Source organism: Thrips palmi, unplaced genomic scaffold, assembly GCF_012932325.1.
Source record: "Thrips palmi isolate BJ-2018 unplaced genomic scaffold, TpBJ-2018v1 HiC_scaffold_2, whole genome shotgun sequence".
Taxonomy (NCBI): domain Eukaryota; kingdom Metazoa; phylum Arthropoda; class Insecta; order Thysanoptera; family Thripidae; genus Thrips; species Thrips palmi.
Genome location: NW_023144629.1, coordinates 10,710,592 through 10,718,965, shown reverse-complemented (window position 1 = coordinate 10,718,965; position 8,374 = coordinate 10,710,592).

Below are 8,374 nucleotides of genomic sequence, written 5' to 3'. Positions count from 1 at the left end.
CGAGGGTGCTGCATCAGCGGAACCGCGAGGCGGGCGACGGGCGTCAGCGCAGACAGCAGCACGCAGCAGCGACCCCAAACACGGCTAGGGCCATCGCCGTTGCTGCCCCTGCCGACAGCCAGCTGAGCAGCCGAGCGAGGGCGTGTGGCCCGTGCGCCAGGACGTCGCCGAGGCCCGAGTCAGTACCACCCGCAGTCCTAATGAGCTCGGCCGTGCGCAGGGCAGCGCGGTGCGCCGTCATGAAAGTCCAAGACGCCGCCTCCTCGCTGACGGCCGGAGAGTGCTGTACGACCCGGGTGACGGCCGGCGCCAGGCGGCCCTCGTGGTGGAACAGGGCGACGGGGGTGGCGTGGGTCCAGGATCGGCACCTCGTGGCGGAGCTCGCCGGGATGTACCGCCCGCCGAAGTACTCCAAGCCTCCCACGCAAAAGTTCTTGGTGACAGGCGGCGGGGCAGGTCGGGGCTTCACCAAGAAGACCGTGTCCGACAAGAACTCCAAGGAAAAAGGCGTATGCCCCGGGAAAACCTCCGACAAGACGTTGTCATTGACATGGGCGAGATGCTTGAGCAGAACCACTTGGTTCCGCTCGAGCTGAGCCACGCGGTTCCCCAGGGCGGCCAGGTCGTACTCCATGCGGAAACGCGCCTCCTTGAAGTCCAGCGAGCTCGTCGATGTCGCCCCAGGACGGCGCGGCGCCGGGGGTGGAGTCCACGACGGTCTGGTAGAAACCGATTCGTGGCGCGGCGTGCATGCGCGCCGGTCGGCCGACCCACTCGGCGTCCCCGCGGTGCGTGTCCTCCGTCGTCGTGGGGTCCTGGGCGCGGGGAGGGAAGAATGCCGGGAAGTTGGCCAGCAGCGTCTCACTCCATACCGGGTCCTCCCCCACGGCAGTGCGGGCCGGGAGGTACAGGTGGATGGTGCGCCCCGTCGTGCCGTCCACGTAGTTGACGAGCCCCGGGGAGTTCTCGTCGGGCAGGGAGACGGTCGGCCAGTTCTGGAAGCCGTCCCGGAAAACGTCCCGCCGGAGCTGCTGCAGGTCCCGGGCCAACAGGCCCCGCGTCCAGGTTGTAGAAAAACGGGGCCTGGGGAGCTGTTTCGATGGTCTGGTTCGGGTTCAGGAAATCGGGTGAGATTGATAGACACTTGTTAGGTCTAACTGGATATGTATTCTGAATGATTTGGTACACGGACTGGTGGGGTCTCACACACCTTAGCGAACTTAGTGACTTCGGACGACTGCGCCGAGCTACCCGTGTCTGTCCGACTGGTGACAGAGGCGGCGCGCGATTTGAAGTTCCCCCCGTAACAGAGCGGAGATGCCGTAGTGGCCAGGGTCCTAGAGGGCCGGGCCAGGATGGGACCGTCCGTCATGACCTCGACGCTGCCCTCGCCAGAGTCGCCCCAATCCTCTCCGTAGGTTCGGGGGTACAGAGGCCGGAGCGTGTTGGCGAGGGGGCGGTAGGTCGTCGGCGCCAGCCTGTGCGCGTACACCGGCCGGGAGTCCCATGGAGGCGGCGCTTGCGTGCCCGGGGCCTCCGTAGAAGGCCGGGGAGAAGGCGGGGACGTCGCGGGCTGCGGCGAGGCGCTTGGCGTCGCGGGCCGCGGGCCGCGGTGCCGCGGCTGGGGAATGTCCGTGGCGTTCACCTGGTAGAGGCGGTGGCCGTGAACCACTTGCAGGGGGTCCGTGGCGTTGCGCGGGTCGCCGGGGAACTCCACGAAACCCCCGGACGCCGGGTCGATGCAAGCCAGAGAGCGGCTCAGGTAGCACTTCATTTGTTTTACCTGCTTGATGACTGGTGGCACCGCCGTCACTAGCTGTACGTGGTCCGCCTTGCTGAAGAAAGCGCCGGGCGTCAGCGGGGAGCAGGTGTCCCCATCGCTGTCCACGTACCATAGGAAAGGTTCTCCATCGTGTGCAGTGCCGAAGTGGACGTTGCGCTCCTCCTTCCAGATGCGGGCGTCCCAGGACAAGTACAAGTTGTGGTACAGGATGGAGCTGTTGTCCTTGTGCTTCACCATGGTGGAGTCCGTTACCCGCTGCGGGCCCTGCAGGGGTTGTTTGTTCCTATCGACGGCGTCCTGCCCGGAGAAGTGTCCCTTCTGCCCGATGGTCACGAGCCCCTTCTCCACCCACTGGGCCATCTCGGCCGCCTTGAGCAGGAGTGGGAGCGTAGATTCCTCCTCTGTGGTGCCCGGGAAGATGCCCGAGTTGTAGCCGTAGAACTTGTAGAGCGTGCGCATCGCGCAGTGCACTGTGGCGGTCCCGTTGGGCTCGGTGATCTCGACGGGCACGGTGCAGTGAGCCGGAATATCCCAGCGATGCGGGTGGTGGACGAGCTCGTAGACGCCGTCCCCTCCGTTGGCGACACGGTCGGCGGCCAAGAGGAGCGTCAGCAGCACGATCATGGCAGCGGCTTCTGATGGACTCCGAGGGCTGCGATTAAAAGACATTTATTGTTCCATTTGTTTTACATTGGGGGTTTGGCTGCGCTCTTTCGTCTGCGGGCACTGGCCCTGAGGTCGACGATTCAGCGTCTTACGATTGGTGTTACACAGGTGACTTATTCCAGGCTCCTTACATTACATCCGCGCTCGGCGTACACACTGGACGCTAGGGAGGGGAGTAGGTTGGTGGGTTGGGGACTAGGGTGCCGCGAAAAACACTTTTTTCTGAAATTGATATCGGCTCGGGTGGGAAAGTGTTCTCTCAGGGGCCAATATGAACGGTTTTAAATATCACCCCGATCGGATAATATCTTCAGCCCCCACAACGGCCTTGAAAATCGGAAAAATGGTTAAAAACGCCTTGTGGGTAGGCAATTTGTTTGCACGCTTCCGGCCACTTCCAGGCATGTCCTTAAGCGCTAAAAGTCGAAAAGGGACCCCCTTAGTCTAAAATAAATTTGTGGACAACCTCACTCTATGATAACTACCAGTTTCTGCAAAGTTAACGCATGATATTTAACAATTCTGTCATGATTTGCCTGTAAATTCCCACGTATGTCAGTTTCGCCCATTTCGACCGTCTTTTTCTCCGATCTGACTTGCTTCCTAAGGTCAGAAGGCTCGATTTAGGGGGGGTTCATTTAGGGTCAAAAATCGCTAGCACGCTCCGTTTGGCGGGAAAATTGGGTCAAATTAATCAATTTTTCTGCAATTTCGCTTATTTTGACCCAATTTTCCCGCCAAACGGAGCGTCCTAGCGATTTTTGACCCTAGATGAACCCCCCTAAATTGAGCCTTCTGACCTTAGGAAGCAAGTCAGATCGGAGAAAAAGACGGTCGAAATGGGCGAAACTGACATACGTGGGAATTTACAGGCAAATCATGACAGAATTGTTAAATATCATGCGTTAACTTTGCAGAAACTGGTAGTTATCATAGAGTGAGGTTGTCCACAAATTTATTTTAGACTAAGGGGGTCCCCTTTCGACTTTTAGCGCTTAAGGACATGCCTGGAAGTGGCCGGAAGCGTGCAAACAAATTGCCTACCCACAAGGCGTTTTTAACCATTTTTCCGATTTTCAAGGCCGTTGTGGGGGCTGAAGATATTATCCGATCGGGGTGATATTTAAAACCGTTCATATTGGCCCCTGGGAGAACACTTTCCCACCCGAGCCGATATCAATTTCAGAAAAAAGTGTTTTTCGCGGCACCCTATTGGGGACGGGAGGAGTGAGTCGGGTGAGTAAGTCGGCCTATCTGTGTGCGGTATCTTATTCCCGGGGGTGGCGGGGGAGGGGGAGTGGCCCTGCCGCCGTGTGAGAGAGAGAATAGATACGGGGTTTGGCTAGTCGCAGTCGGAACAAGTGATAATTAGTCCGACCCTCTGACTAGCAAGGTGTGTACAAGGGGTTCTTGTGCAAAACGGGGGCTGTCCTGGATTTGAACCCAGGCCCCGGAGCTAGGTGGTGGCCTGCTAAAAGGGGATCCTCTGACTTGGTAGGTGGGGTTTTTTGGGACACAGTTTTTGAGGTACGTTTTAGCCACAAATAGATGTGACTTTCCCGTAAGGGGACAAACTCGATGGCCCATGGAGTTTGTGTGAGAGAGTTTGTGCGCTCGACTCTGGCTCTTGCGCCTCTGGCGCCTGGCTTTATACCACCGGGGTGTGCTCCCCGCAGGCCGCCCCCCAACGGGGGGGGGGGGTCTCGGTGCAGCCGCTGGTGTTGCCGTCGTCCAGACCCGTCGGCAGGAGGCCTCCCCTAGTGCATCCGCCGCAGGGCCTCCGAGCAGGGCTCGTGCGGAGCGAAAACGAGTTTGGCGAACCAAACCCGCCCTTGCTCCGCACTGAGCATGTGCGGCACGAGGCCGCAGTGCCCATGGTTGTGGAGCTTCCGCTTTTGGGTGGCCGTCCGTGGAAGCGCGAGGTCCACTATCCGGCAGGTCGGGCAGGTGATGATAGCGTGCCTGGTCCGGCAGTCCGCCGAGACGATCCAGGGGTGGGCTTCGAGCCCGTCGAGGGCGGCCTCCAAGAGGGGGGGCGCCTCCCCCGGGTGCTGAGCCTCCTCGTACCTAATTCGCCCCGCAGAGCAAAGTGGCTGACCTGGCGGCCAGTCTTGGAAGCTCGATGACAGCGGTCGACACAGCGCTCACACCTGATGGACGCTCCGCAGCAACCGGGTGCCTTGTCTAGCGAGAGCTTGAAATACGAAGTTTATATTCATTTGTTGCCTTCTTTTAACCATGGAAGGAACTTTAGGGACGAATACCAAGTGGTTTATGTTCTGTTCTGTGATGGAATGTGGAGATAAAGAGTAAAGTGTTTATTTATTCTGTCCGTGAAACATCGCTGTCAGCTGTCCGCATGAAATGAAAAACGTTTTGCGAAGTTTGAGGAAATTCTTCGACTAGGAGCGTGGTGTACACGCTCATTTTATTTTAAAAATTCGAAGGAATGCCGTCGATCAGTACGGCGCGAAACGCGACAGGCATTTGACGCAAAACAAAACATCTGCGAAAATACGCCACGGGCCACCTAAACCCATCCGCGTGTTTCACATCCACTTTTATTCTTGACATCCTGCAACAATTTGCAAAAACCGACCACATCAATTGATTCTACGTGAAATGTTACGTCGGATTGCGAGTATATGCTGTCTAGTTAGCATAAACTCTCAATAATATTAGATTTCATGAAAGAACGTCGGAGCGCGTCCCGATAAACCAGCCGGCGTATTTTCGATGCAACGTTTGGAAATAAGTTTTACCGGGATGAGTGCCACTCAGACACACCACATACCACATCCGCGATGCCTGACCCGCACTGATCGTCTAAATTTATGCTACTATTCTCAAAATTACGACGCACTGTGCACCGCCTAGACAGACCAAACAGGCCACAGACGCGTCGCGAGAGCAAGTGCAGCCAGTGTCAACCACAATCTGGCACCGACGGTGCTGCTACCTGGCGGGGCTCCACTCTACAAAAAATGTCCTGTCAACGCCGTTAATTTATTACCAATGTTTGCTGTTATGCAATTCACGGCGTTTGCTGTGAACAGGGGGCGGTAACACCATAGAGCAGGAGTGAGGCGAAGCTCTCGCTTCGTGCAGGGGTTACGGACTTCTTCGAGATTATTAAAACTAGGCCATTGTTTTCAGAATGCTTCGCACAGATCGAAAGAGCATAAAATTTAGGGTGCATTAGACGCATTGACCTTCCCCAAACTCCCAATTTTACTTCGTACAAAAGAGAAAATCGCGGAAATGTTTATACAAAGATGGCGCCCCCGAGGTTTTTTCCTTAATTATTAGACTTATTGTATTTTTCGGTGTTTTCACTTTGATTTTTCGAGGGCTGAAGTAGCAGGTAAGGGATTGCCAATGAGTCTAATGCACCCTTTATGTGATGCTCTTTCGATATGTGCAAAGCGATTTGCAAACAATAGCCTAGTTTGAATAATCTCGAAGAAGTCCTTGACCCCTGCACGGAGCAAGATCGGAGCGAGAGCTTCGCCTCACTGCCGCTTTAGGGTGTTACCGCCCCCTGCTGTGAACTAGTTCACGGCGTTCACTGTGATCTCGGTTACAGTGTTCACTGTGATCTGGCCACAGTAAACGCCGTGAATTGGAGCCTGATTTGCAGTACTTCGGTGCTCAGCGGCGTCAAACTCACAGTGTTTACTGGGGACCAGATCACAGTGAACACCGCGAACAAGATCACAGTGAATCCCGTGAGCAGATCACAGTAAACGCTGTGAATTGACATACAGTGAAAACTGGTAATAAATTAACGGCATTTACAGGACATTTTTGGTAGAGTGTCTGCGGGGCGAATCTCGGCCACCAATTCTGCAGCTGTCTCCCTGTCCATGACCTGGCGGGGATGCACGGCGAGCTGGGCGATGATGGCCTCCATGCGGCTCCGGCGCTGTGCCTCGAGTCTGTTGATGGCGCAGGTGTGTTCCGCAAGGAGCTTCATGGTGGATCCGTCTTCGTAGATGGTGACGTTAGCGGGAAAGGGTGGATGGGCGTAACTGGTGCTAGCCCCTCGTGGCCCGGCCCATTTTATACCGCCGCGGCGCCGCTCCCTCCGCTGGGACGAGGGGGGGGGGGGGGGGGGGGCGGTGTGTCGTCAGCAATCTTCTAGACGGGGACCGACCATGGTTGCCCGTCGTCGTTGCCGACGTCGTCGGAGGCGACCCCGGCCCCCTTCGCTGGGTCAGGAAGAGTGTTCGCATCCTCAGCCTTAGGGAGCGCCGGTTCCAGCTGGGCCACGGGAGCGGCGTCCTCGAGGAAAAAACCGCCCGTGTCTGTGCCGGTGTCCGAGGTCGGCAGTGCTGAGCCGGCGCTGGTTGCCCGGAGGGCGTCCGCCAAGCAGACCAAGCTCGACCAAGCTTGGCGACTGCTTGGTCTGCTATGTCGTACTCCGGGGTGGTGTCGGATAGGGTAAATGACTACACAAGGGTTGTGCGACAGTAAGTCCACCCCTGGAGACACGCGGTTTCGGACTGTGTCGAGAGGAGGGCCGTGGGCTGTTATATACCCGCCTCGGCCCGGGATGTTGGTGTTAACACGGCTGTGTAACACCAACAGACCCGGCCGAGGCGTCGCGCCCGGTAGGTAGGCCAGGGTTGTCACCGTGGGCCACGTACCGGCGCGACACGCCCCTCCCCCCGGCTTTGAAAACCTTGTGCCCCGAGGTGAACATTTATTGATTCTCAAAAGAAAACGAAGTCGGAGCCGAAGTCGAAGTCGGTGGTGGCGGCCCCGGAAGGGCACTGGTAAAACAAAGGCATAAAAATTACGCCCTTTAGGGCATAAATACTCTTTTACGCCCTTGCAAGGGCATAAATCGTTTTATGCCCTTGGGAAGGGCGTAAATGGTATAGGAATTTCAAGCAAAATGTTAATGCCCTTCCCAAAGGCATTAACGATTTATGCCCTTTATGCCCTTAAATCGTTTACGCCCTTAAAGGGCATAATTTTTATGCCTTTGTTTCACCAGTGGGGCAGCGGTCCCAGAGGCGGTGACGGGGTACTCGCCGGCGCCGTCGCTCGTAGCGGCGCCAGTACCCCGTAGGTTGGACGCCGTACCTGCCCATGGAGGCGGACCAGTCCGCCAGGGCCCGGGTGGCGGCGTCAGTGGCCCGGGCGTAGGGTGGTCCAAAAAAAAGTGAAGTTGCTCGGATCGTCCAACGCCGCCCGGATTTGGATTCTACATCGAAAAATATGAAATACGTGTTTCTTCCTTTTTCGAAAAAATGATTTTTAGGACCTCCGCAGAGCCCTCAAAGTTTTTGGCAGTGCTATAAATAGGAAAAACTTGTAACTTTGTCATTTTTTGACCGATTTTCAAAAACGAAACGGGGATTTGTTCGTTTTTGAATGCTTATTACGAAAAAAAAAGCCTAACCCTCTTTTTGGTTTGTCTAACTTTCAGGGGCAAAAAATGACTAAATTTCGGCCCAAAATGGCAATAGTTTCATTTTGTAGGCCGCTACAGCCACTCCAAGTCCACCCTGTCAGCATATCGGCGTGCCCTCACCACAAGGCAAGCCCCATGAACAGAATTGGGATGCCGAGTGCAATTTGCCTACCTCCCAGGGGCATCAAATTGTGGATTTTTTCGAAAATCTATCAATAGTGATGTATCTTGGGGCCTCTGGGCACTCAGACGGGCACACCTTCACACGGTTTGATACCCACACTAAATGATATGAACGTTATGGACGTTGCTGACGCGAGGGACCGCAAACCACGCAAGGCCACAAAGAAAGCCATCAAAATGAAGGAATTTTCTAAATTTTTACGTTTTTCTGGTCCTGAGAGGTAAGCATGAGGTGCTCAACAGTCCATTCTTATTGTTTGTTCTTTTAACGTAGTGCGGGTACCGAACCGTGTGAAAGGGTGCCCATCTGAGTTCCAGGG